The 12297-nt window shown below is 46.8% G+C and overlaps 1 protein-coding gene across 2 annotated transcripts in view; it reads left to right on the top strand.

The window, feature by feature from the left end:
* The first annotated feature begins 6 nt into the window (after positions 1–6).
* The window catches only part of asphd2 (aspartate beta-hydroxylase domain containing 2), a 37357-nt gene continuing 25066 nt past the window's right edge, over positions 7–12297 (top strand). The window contains exon 1 of one of the 2 annotated variants that reach the window (XM_078421505.1): positions 7–130. The gene's annotated coding sequence lies outside the window, so the exon portion shown is untranslated. Of the gene's footprint in view, positions 131–5881; positions 6594–12297 lie in introns of those variants that run through there. The other variant, XM_078421506.1, reaches the window with a different exon arrangement.

Here is a 12297-nt window from a genome sequence, read left to right as displayed (position 1 = left end):
AAAAGACTGCAAGCTCGGGCCTGAAGGCTCACCTCACCTGCAAAAGGGAAGGGAAGAGAAGAGGGATGAGGATGACACGGTGCTTTGCACCTTATTTCTGTGCATTATTGTGCGAGAGACAGGGAGACAGGTGTGTTTTATATCCCCCTGCCAGTTCTGTTGGTGTTGTGGAGGGCTAGACTGCAAATGCAAGGCTTCACCCTGGTGCAGGTGCAATGCTGATAGCAGGCGAGTTGTGCTTGCTGGTTTGCGAATGTATAAACAAATAAATGTTCATCTAATCCTCGGGGGGAGAGGAAACCCCCCCCCCCCCCCCCCTCATATTTGTATAAATGTTCTCTTTTTGAGACCTCTTTCTACAATAGCTCGTATTGCTCATCTTGCAGGAACGAATGCATTTTTGCCTTTTCTCTCTGGAGAGGTTTCAAGATGTATCAATAATAAGAAAAGCCAGCGTAATGTTGATTTGCCCTGAATATGTATTTGTGGTTTTTTCCTGTTTGTTTTTGGATGGCCTGTATGATTCCATGACTGTTTCTTGACGCAACAAAAAAATAAATAAGGTTCCCTCCAGGATCCTGGATTTTTATTTGGTAACTCCCGTTGGAGGTTGTGTGCATAAGTAAAATGTAAAAGGTTGCAACCACTGCGTTTGAATGATCTACCAACATGAAAGCAGAACACTGCAGATGTTGGAAATCAGAAGTGATAAATGTGGAAAGATGTCAGCAGGATTGAGAGTCTGTGGAGAGAGAAATGGGATTAATGTTTTGGGCCAACGACCTTTCCTTTCTCCTAAGGCTGCTAGCAGTTCTGAAGCAAGGTCCAGAGCAAAATCCCGTGGAGGTAGAAAGGCTGAAATAAAGGCAGAAAACACAAAATGATTAGCAAGTCTGTAGTTTTGATGAAGGCATGAAACAAAAATCTCACTGCTCTCTCTCTCTCGCGCCTGATTATTCCCAACAATCTCTGTCTGTTATTTCAATACTAATTGTTTGAAATTATTACAGAGTGGTCATTTGTTCGAGGGCTTGTAATGATGGTGAAATTGAAATCCAGTAGAACCTTTGGAGAGCAGAGGGAAAATTGAAGGGATGGCAAAATTACTGCAAAGATATGCAGAACAGTGTATTATATAATAATATTTAAATTTCCACTGGTTGTGGGTTAACTGGAATTTGGTTGAAGTTTCATCTTCAAATTATTTTTGCATGAACAGTATATGTCCTTAATATGGTCCTTGTATAACGACAAGTTCCAGTCACACTTGGAGAGGAACTAATAATTCCGTAGCAAAACACAAGGTGCTGGAGGAACTCAGCAGGTCAGGCAGCGTCTATGGAGGGAAATGGATACGGATGCTACTTGACCCGCTGAGTTCCTCCAGCACACTGCTTTGCTCAGGAGTCCAGCATCTGCGGATCCTTGTGTCTAGTAATTACCTAGTGTGGTTGACGATTTTTTTTTTTAGATAGGCACGTGGAAGTGCAAGGAATAGACGATATGGATCGTGCTCTTCATCAGTCAGGGTATTGAGTATAGAAGTTGTGAGGTCATGTTGCTGTTCTATAAGACATTGGTGAGGAGTATTGTGTTCAGTTTTGGGCAGCAAGTTATAAGAAAGACATTTTCAAGCTGAAAGAGTACAGAGAAGATTTCGGAGGATGTTGTCAAGACTCGAGGACCTGAGCCTATAGGGAGAGGGTACCGGAGGAGGTAGTTGAGGCAAGTACTGTTACAATGTCTGAAGAAGGGTCTCGACCCAAAACGTCACCCATTCCTTCTCCCCTGAGATGCTGCCTGACCCGCTGAGTTGCTCCAGCATTTTGTGATATCACGGCATTTATCATATCATCATATCATATATATACAGCCGGAAACAGGCCTTTTCGGCCCTCCAAGTCCGTGCCGCCCAGTGATCCCCGTACATTAACACTATCCTACACCCACTAGGGACAATTTTTACATTTACCCAGCCAATTAACCTACATACCTGTACGTCTTTGGAGTGTGGGAGGAAACCGAAGATCTCGGAGAAAACCCACGCAGGTCACGGGGAGAACGTACAAACTCCTTACAGTGCAGCACCCGTAGTCAGGATCGAACCTGAGTCTCCAGCGCTGCATTCGCTGTAAAGCAGCAACTCTACCGCTGCGCTACCGTACCATTTAGACGGGTACAAGGATATGGGCCAAACACAGGCAGGTGGGACTAGTGTAGATGGGACATGTTGGTCGTTGTGGGCACGTTGGGCTGAAGGGCCTGTTTCTACGCTCTATGACTCTCTGTGCAGGCAGATGAGGTCAGTTTAGCGTGGCATCAAGTTTGGTGCAAACATTATGGGCTGAAGTATCCGTTCCTGTGCTCTGGTGTTTTATGTTCTGTTACTGGCACAGAATGTGGAGCTTGTTCGAAACCTTCACTATTGATCTCATCTATGCTGTGCCTGTCTTTGTGTACATTCGTTCAAAAATTTAATATTTGTAATGTTATTTGTTGGCTAATTGGATCTCTGAACATGTATAAGAAAATAGCTGCGGATGCTGGTACAAATCGATGGTATTTATTCACAAAATGCTGGAGTAACTCAGCAGGTTAGGCAGCATCTCGGGAGAGAAGGAATGGGTGACGTTTCGGGTCGAGACCCTTCTTCAGACATTGTAACAGTACTTGCCTCAACTACCTCCTCCGGTACCCTCTCCCTATAGGCTCAGGTCTTCGAGTCTTGACAACATCCTCCGAAATCTTCTCTGTACTCTTTCAGCTTGAAAATGTCTTTCTTATAACTTGCTGCCCAAAACTGAACACAATACTCCTCACCAACGTCTTATAGAACAGCAACATCTCTCTGAACATGTTGCTAAAAGTTTCTGTCCAACTTTAGATAGTTCCTCTGTCCCTCCCTTCCCCTCCTCCTTCCCAGATCTCACTCTATCTTCCTGTCTCCACCTATATCCTTCCTTTGTCCCGCCCCCCTGACATCAGTCTGAAGAAGGGTCTCGACCCGAAACGTCACCCATTCCTTCTCTCCCGAGATGCTGCCTGACCCGCTGAGTTACTCCAGCATTTTGTGAATAAATCTCTCTGAACAATCTCTTTGGGCGGCACGGTAGCGCAGCGGTAGAGTTGCTGCTTTACAGCGAATGCAGCGCCGGAGACTCAGGTTCGATCCTGACTACGGGTGCTGCACTGTAAGGAGTTTGTACGTTCTCCCCGTGACCTGCGTGGGTTTTCTCCGAGATCTTCGGTTTCCTCCCACACTCCAAAGACGTACAGGTATGTAGGTTAATTGGCTGGGTAAATGTAAAAAAAAAAAAATTGTCCCTAGTGGGTGTAGGATAGTGTTAATGTACGGGGATCGCTGGGCGGCACGGACTTGGAGGGCTGAAAAGGCCTGTTTCCGGCTGTATATATATATGATATGATATGATATGTTGTTGCATTAGTACAATTTATGCTCCAAATCGCCCTGTGATCTCTCGCTGAAGTGACCATTTTATGTAAGTTGGGAGGAATGTCAGCAAGATTCCTTTTCCCAGGTGGTTCAAAGTCTAGAGCCGGGGAACTTCAGATGCTGGAATCTTGAGCATAACACCAAGTGCTGGAGAAACTCAGCGGGTCAGGCAGCATCTGTGGAAGGAAAGGAATGGACAAACGATGTTGGGGGGTGTCAGGAGCAGAGTCCAGTTTTTGTCTTCTCTTGTCATCCTCCCATGCGTTTTGTTCAGGCAAGACAGAAATAGGTCAATGGAAGATGTAAGTTAGAAAATTAAAAATACAATGTCAAATTTTGCACTAAACAAAATTCTACATTGTGAAAGGACGTAGTCAGGACACAGAAAAGTGATGCATTCAAAGTTTTGTGATTTTTGGAAAGGGTTGTTTGCAGTGTCCCACCTACATTGAAAGGGAAACTCTAAGTGAGACACAATGGAACTGCCGACGCTGGAATCTTGAGCAAAACAAAAAGTGCTGAAGGAACGCAGTGGGTCAGGCAGCGTCTGTGGAGGGATTGAAGTTCAGTCTGAAGAAGGGTCTGGACTGAAACGTCATCTATTCTTTTTCTACAGAGATGCTGCCTGACCCGCTGAGTTACCCCAGCTTTTTGTGTCTATCTTCGGTCTAAACCAGCATCTGCAGTTCCTTCCTACACTATTAAAGTTTTATTTGTTTTGCTTCTCCATTTCCCAACATTTAATTTATCAAATAAAACTCAATTTATCAGAAGTGTGTTCGTATTGGCGATTCTTACAACCAATTTAATTTTTTTATTTTAAAAGTGGAAATTGACAGATTCTTCATTAGTGCGGGTGTCAGGGGTTTATGGGGAGAAGGCAGGAGAATGGGGTTTTGGAGGGAGAGATAGATCAGCCATGATTGAATGGCGGAGTAGACTCTGGGCCGAATGGCTTAATTCTACTCCAAGGACTCAGTCTGAAGAAGGGTCTTGGCCCGGAAACGCCACTATTCCTTTTCTCCAGAGATGCTGCCTGACCCGCTGAGTTACTCCAGCATTGTGTTTATCCACAGTTCCTTTCTATGAACTTGTCAGTTGAATCAGGACTCAGCAAGTGTCTGGCATTGCAGCAAGCGTTTGATTGTGCTGCAAAGACTCCAAGAAATAAGTTGAAGTGAGAATCCACAGCAACCTTTGTCAATAAAAATGGGCCGGGTTCTGCAGAGAATGCAGTGAATTGAGAGTAATTATATAAAATCAGTGAGGTTGACACCAGGCTCAATTCATGAGGGGGAATTATATAATCATCTGTGCTCTGGCTAGTAATAGCATTGACACCAAATAAAGCATAATTAAATTAAAGCCGGAATGGGCACTCTGAGAAACGGTGGCTGGAGTAACTTAGTGAATCAAGCAGCATCTCTGGAGAGCATGGACAGTTGCCATTTTGGGTTGGGAATCTCCTTCTTCAGGCAGGAGAATGAGAGGGGTTGAGAGGGAAAGATAGATCAGCCATGATTGAATGGTGGAGTAGACTCGATGGGCCGAATGGCCTAACTCCGATGACTTACGAGCTTGTGTGTGAGTTGCTACCTTGGCCAACTCCTGTCCTTCTGTGGGAAGTGCTCCCGCAATGGAGTTGCTTGGGGCGTTCCAGGGTTTAGACCCTCGGACGATGAAGGAACGACAGTGCATTTATAATCCTGGATGCTGTGCGACTTCGAGTCACGGATGCAGGTTTTGTGCTCCAATTCATTTTAGTCTTCAAACGGAACAGGAACTCCAGGTGCTGGAATCTTGTGCGAAACACAAAGTCCCCGAGAAGCGGTGGCGCAGCGGGTAGAGCCACTGCCTCGCGGCGCCAGAGACCCAGGTTCGATCCTGACCTCGGGTGCTGTCTGCAGGGTTTGCAAGTTCTCCCTGTGACCGTGTGGGTTTCCCCCCACACCCCAAAGACGTGCGGGATTGTAGGTTAATTGACCCTCTGCGAATTGCCCCTAGTCGTGTAGGGAGTGGACGAGAAAGTGGAATGGTGTAAACCGGTGATCAATGGGGTCGGTGTGGACTCGGTGGGTCGAAGGGGCTGCTTCCATGGTACATCTCCAAACTAAACTAAACTCAGCATGTCAGGCAGCATCTCTGGAGGGCGTGGATGGGTGGCATTGTGGGTCAGGACCTCTGAATGTTGGAGGTTATGGATTTGAGAAGTGGATTATATAACCCACAGTTGGAACCTGTTCCATTTGCATGCTAAAATTTCCATTACACAAGTGTATCACTTTTGAGAATAATTTATGTACTTTTCCATGAACAGGGATGCTCATCTTTCAAGGGCATAATCAAAAGCTGCTTGCATTCACCCGATTTGCTAAGTATTCTTTTAAACCACTCGGAGTCAGTGACCTTCAGAATATCTGTTCTCGTGCAAGGGGTTATTTACTAGTCAGCATAATGTATCTTGCACAGTTTAAAGATGAGGTATCTTTTTTGTTATACGTTCACAGACAGGCATAAGTACAGGCAACTGCTTGGTGATGCAGCCAAACAGTGTGACAATTTAATTGATGTTTTCTTGGCAAGATGGCGGCGCGCACGGACGCAGCGGCTCACAGCTCTCCCTTTCGGTGCGTTTTATGTGTGTTATCTGTGTTATGTCTGTTAGTCAAATTTAGTCAGGAAAATCAGGAAAATCAGGCAAATCCTACCTACAACCGAAAGGATCTTCTGTTCATAGGATTCCAGTGCAATCGGGACCTTGTGCGCGAATTTCCACACCCGCGAAATATACCGGAAGAGATAGCCAGGACACCGGGCGCTCCGTGGATAGTTGTCGGCACGAACAGGCGTCGCAGGCGGAGGAGAAACAGGAAGCAAAAGCGAGGATGCCGGTCCGGTATACTTGCCAAGCTAAAGAGACAGCCACACAAACCACCGCTACCCAGCATGTTTCTCACCAACGCCAGATCCATCATCAACAAAATGGACGAACTAAAACTACAGATATCAGCAAACAAACTCGTGGAGGACTGTTGCATTCTCTTAGTAACAGAGACATGGCTTCATCCACTTATCCCAGACGGAGCCATTGAGCTAGCCGGGCGTACAGCGTTTCGTTGGGACAGAAACATCGACTCCGGTAAGAGCAAGGGGGGGGGGGGGTTATGCATTTACGTGCACAACAGCTGGTGCACTAACATCCAAATCATAGATAGCCACTGTTCTCCTGATCTGGAGTCCCTAACAGTTAAATGCAGGCCTTTTTACCTTCCTCGCGAATTTACAGGGGTTATAGTAACAGCAGTCTACATCCCACCGAATGCTAACGCTAGCACAGCTTTAGGCTACCTGCTCGGTGCAATAAACTCACAACAGAGCACATATCCAGAAGCAGCCCACATCATAGCCGGGGACTTCAACCATGCAGACCTAAAGTCAGTTCTCCCGAAACTTGAACAACACATAAGATGTGCTACCAGGGGGAAAAACACACTAGACAAGGTTTACTCAAATATTAAGAAGGGTTTCAGGTCAGCACCACTACCACACCTGGGGCAGTCAGATCACCTGTCCATATTCCTAACTCCAGCATACACCCCACTCAGGAGGAAAGCTCCAGTCACCATAAAGACTGTTAAGACATGGCCTGAAGGAGCTTCCTCGCAGCTGCAGGATTGCTTCGAAAGGACCAACTGGGATATTTTTGAGGATCATGACTTGGAGGAGTACACATCAACTGTACTTTGCTACATCAAAAACTGTGTTGACAATGTCACCGTCGACAAACGCATCCGGTTGTATCCCAATCAAAAACCCTGGATGACAAAGGATGTCAGGTCTCTCCTCAAGGACCGTAACACCGCCTTCAGGTCTAGTGATAGAGCTCTGTACAGTGCTGCTAGAACCAACCTGAAGAGAGGCATCAAGGATGCCAAAGCGTCCTACAAGAGGAAGATTGAGGACCACTTTTCCAACAATGACCCACGGCGGGTATGGCAAGGCATCCAGCACATCACCAACTACAAGACCAGCAACCGCACGACTGCCGACGGCGACGCCTCGCTGACAGAGGAACTTAACTGTTTCTTTGCTCGTTTCGAGGTGAAAGCTACAGTGGCAGACATAACACCCTCTCCAGCACCTGACAGCAACACCTTCACTGTGCAGGAGTATGATGTTAAGCGCGTGCTCAGAGCAGTGAATCCCAGGAAAGCTGCAGGCCCCGATGGTGTGACGGGCAGAGTGCTGAGGGAATGTGCAGACCAATTATCTGAGGTCTTCACAAAAATCTTCAACCTGTCCCTTTTAAAATCCACCATCCCTCCCTGCCTGAAGTCCGCCACAATCATCCCACTGCCGAAAAAGTCTGTCATCAGCGGTCTTAACGACTACCGTCCGGTAGCACTCACACCGGTCATCACAAAGTGCTTCGAGAGACTGGTCCTGCAGCACATCAAAGCCAGCCTCCCACCCACCTTCGACCCACACCAGTTTGCCTACAGAGCAAATAGGTCTACAGGGGATGCCATCGACACTGCTCTTCACACTGCACTGACCCACCTTGAACACCAGGGGGAGCTATGTGAGGATGCTCTTCCTCGACTTCAGCTCTGCCTTTAACACGGTCATCCCGAGCAGACTGGTCACCAAACTTTCTGACCTTGGATTTTCCCAAACCATCTGCCAATGGATCAAGGACTTCCTGACCAACCGCCCCCAGACCGTCAAAATAGGCCCTCACCTCTCCTCCACCATTACACTGAGCACCGGCTCACCACAGGGCTGTGTGTTGAGCCCCATCCTTTACTCCCTCTACACTCACGACTGCGCCCCCACCCATCCCACCAACACCATCATCAAGTTCGCGGATGACACGACTGTGGTTGGACTCATCTCAGAAGGAGATGAGACAGCCTATAGGGATGAAATCCAAAGGCTGGCAGCATGGTGTTCAGTGAACAATCTGGTCCTGAACTCCTCCAAAACAAAGGAACTTATAATTGACTTTAGAAAAACCAGTGGAGATTACGACCCACTCTACATATCATATCATCATATCATATATATACAGCCGGAAACAGGCCTTTTCGGCCCACCAAGTCCGTGCCGCCCAGTGATCCCCGCACACTAACACTACACCCACTAGGGACAATTTTTACATTTACCCAGCCAATTAACCTACATACCTGTACGTCTTTGGAGTGTGGGAGGAAACCGAAGATCTCGGAGAAAACCCACGCAGGTCACGGGGAGAACGTACAAACTCCATACAGTGCAGCACCCGTAGTCAGGATCGAACCTGAGTCTCCGGCGCTGCATTCGCTGTAAAGCAGCAACTCTACCGCTGTGCTACCGTGCCGTACATCAATGGGGTCTGTGTGGAAAGGGTACCAGCTTTCAGGTTCCTGGGTACGCACATCGCAGAGGATCTTACCTGGTCTACCAACACCATCACCACAGTAAAGAAGGCACAGCAGAGACTCCACTTCCTGAGGATCCTCAGGAAAACCAACCTGCAGGAGAAGCTCATGTTGTCCTTCTATCGCTGCTCCATCGAGAGTGTGCTGGCATACTGTATAACCACATGGTATGCCAGCTGCTCAGAAAAGGACAGGAAGGCCCTTCAGAGGGTCATCACGACGGCCCAGAAGATCATCGGCTGCTCACTGCCCTCCCTGGAGCACCTGTTCAGACTACGCTGCCTCAGTAGAGCAGGCAAAATAATAAAAGATCCATCCCACCCCGGCCACCGTCTGTTTGTTCATCTGCCCTCTGGTCGACGTTTCAGGTCGATCAAATCCCGAACAAACAGACTTAAGAACAGTTTTTACCCCAGGGCCATACGAGAACTGAACACTACCTTTGCACTAGGCAACACCGTTAAAAAATCTTGTACTTAATATAATTGTATTTAATTGTATTTATGTATTTATTTGTTTTTGCATTTATTGCATATATGTTTGTACGCACCGTCAGGATTGGCTATTTTTTAATTTCGTTGTACTCGTTGCAATGACAATAAATGAATATTATTATTATTATATTATATTATATATTATTATTATTATTATTATTATATTATTATTATTATATTATTATTATTATTACACAAGCAGTCAGTGTTAAGATCTTCGGAGTATCATCCTGTTGTTAAATACCTCGTCGTGAAGGCTCTCATTAAATGTAACGAAGCTTTGCAGATAGCGTTTGAGGGGGTGAAAGAGATAAGGGCCCACCTTGAACGTGGGTGAGTGCTGCCCGATTCGCTCCTGAGAATGGAGTTGCCACATCCTGCAGGCATGCCTGTGTGTGGAAACAAGGAACCAGCAGCTAAACTAGATGAAGTTGTGTACTAGGACGGAGAAAACTGGAAGAGAGCTGGGCGCAGGACAAAGCCTGGCAAGTGATGGGTGGAAACCCAAGGAGCTGCAGATGCCGGTTTACCAAGGAAAGACACTAAATGCTGGAGTAACTCAGCGGGTCAGGCAGTATCTCTGGAGAACATGGACAGGGGATGATTCAGGACGGGGCCCTTCTTCAGACTCGGGACATTCCTGCATATCTTGTCTGGGCCTTCTCACTCTTGAGCCAGGTTTTAAACCCACTGGAGGTGAATGAACAACAGTGTATTTCCAATTCAGGATGGCATGTGACATAAGACCATGTGACAGGCCATAAATTTAGGCCTTTTGGCCCATCGAGTTTGCTCCGCCATTCGGTGATGGCTGACCTATTATTCCCTCTCAACATCATTCTCCTGCCTTCTCCCTGTATCCTTTGATAGGTTCTTGATTAGGAAAGGCTTCAATGTCCACTATCAAAGGTACCCAATGACGGCCTCCACGGGCAATTCCGCAGATTCACCACCCTCTGGTTGAAGAGATTCCTCCATCTCCTCTTAAAAGTACGGCTTTATATTCTGAGACTGCAAGGGGTTGGACACGTTAGAGGCAGGAAACATGTTCCCAATGTTGGGGGAGTCCAGAACCAGGGGCCACAGTTTAAGAATAAGGGGTAGGCCATTTAGAACGGAGATGACTTTGTCAGTCAGAGAGTTGTAAATCTGTGGAATTCTCTGCCTCAGAAGGCAGTGGAGGCCAATTCTCTGAATGCATTCAAGAGAGAGCTAGATAGAGCTCTTAAGGATAGCGGAGTCAGGGGGTATGGGGAGAAGGCAGGAACGGGGTACTGATTGAGAATGATCAGCCATGATCACATTGCTGGCTTGAAGGGCTGAATGGCCTACTCCTGCACCTATTGTCTATTGTCCTCTGGTTACAGACTCTCTGCTGCTAGGCATCAAGGGCAGCAATACAAGTGGCGGTGTTCTGGTTCACCTTGTTCCTGGAGAAAAACAAGGAGCTGCAGATGCCAGTAATGTGGTGCGTCTCGTTTAGTTTAATGTAGAGACACAGTACTGCCCTGGTGCACAATTGCAAGAGGAGTGGATATTTAGATCTGCCCTGACATAGCCGGGGTTGAATTTCACGAGCATCTACTGTAGCGTTGGTAACAAATTGGTATGTTCTCCTCTTCTCAAAAAGGAAGACAAAATGCAGGAAACTTCAGAATATTTAGCTTAACGTGTCAAAGGAGAGATGTTAAAAGCTATCATTAAAGGCCTAACAGAAGGGTACTCTGCAAAAATTCAAGATAATCAGGCAGCATTGACGCGGATTTGTCAAAACGAAAACACTCCAACAAATTTCTTGGGGGTTTTGTGAAGAGATAACTAATGCTGTGGATTTTTCCTTAACAGTATGGCAACATTTTGCAGGAAGCATGCAGGAGAATACTTGTATACTCACAGATGTAGATGCAGAGAACTGCAAATGCTGGGTTTTAAAAAAAAAGCACAAAGTGCTGGAGTAACTCCAGGTCAGGCAGCATCCCTGGAAAACATGGCTAAGCTACGTTTCGGCTTGAGAACCTTCTTCAGACCCTGAATCGCTCATCTGTAATGGTCCTGACCTGATATGTCGTCTATCCAAGTCTTCCAGAGATGCTGCCTGATCCACTGTGTTACTTCAGCACTTTGTGTCTATTTTTTACTTTCATACTCGCGGTTCGACCTTTATTAAGCTCACGGTGTGACCTTTATAAAGCTCTCCAGACACGGCACCTTAGCCCGATGGTTTTTTTATCCACTATATGGATCAGAAAGTAACGTCAGGATAGGGAAGGGACCTCGTGATAAACTCGTTGGACGAGTTGAATATTTCTAATGCAATAATTGATAGACTCTTGAAAAGAAAGGGTGAGAGGGGGAAGGTTTAAAGGAGATATGCTGGGTAGGCGCATGGAACACATTGCCAGGGGTGGTGGTGGAAGCAGATACAACGCGGAAACAGGCCCTTCGGCCCACCGAGTCCGCGTCGACCAGCGGTCCCCGCGCATTAACATTTCTACACACACGAGGGACAATTTACAATTTTGCCAAGTCAATTAACCTACAAACCCGTACGTCTTTGGAGTGTGGGAGGAAACCCACGCGGGCACGGAGAAAGTTCAATAGACAACAGACAATAGGTGCAGGGGGAAGGCTATTCGGCCCTTCGAGCCAGCACCGCCATTCAATGTGATCATGGCTGATCATTGTCAATCAGTACCCCGTTCCTGCCTTCTCCCCATACCCCCTGACTCCGCTATCCTTAAGAGCTCTACCTAGCTCTCTCTTGAATGCATTCAGAGAATTGGCCTCCACTGCCTTCTGAGGCAGAGAATTCCACAGATTCACAACTCTCTGACTGAATTTGTTTTTCCTCATCTCAGTTCTACTCCGTACAAACAGCACCCGTAGTCAGGATCGAACCCGTTAACTGGCGCTGTGAGGCAGCAGCTCT

Source organism: Rhinoraja longicauda, chromosome 25 (assembly GCF_053455715.1).
Source record: "Rhinoraja longicauda isolate Sanriku21f chromosome 25, sRhiLon1.1, whole genome shotgun sequence".
NCBI classification, from domain to species: Eukaryota; Metazoa; Chordata; class Chondrichthyes; order Rajiformes; family Arhynchobatidae; genus Rhinoraja; species Rhinoraja longicauda.
Note: the sequence above shows the minus strand (reverse complement) of the source record. Positions and strands in the feature narration are given on the sequence as shown.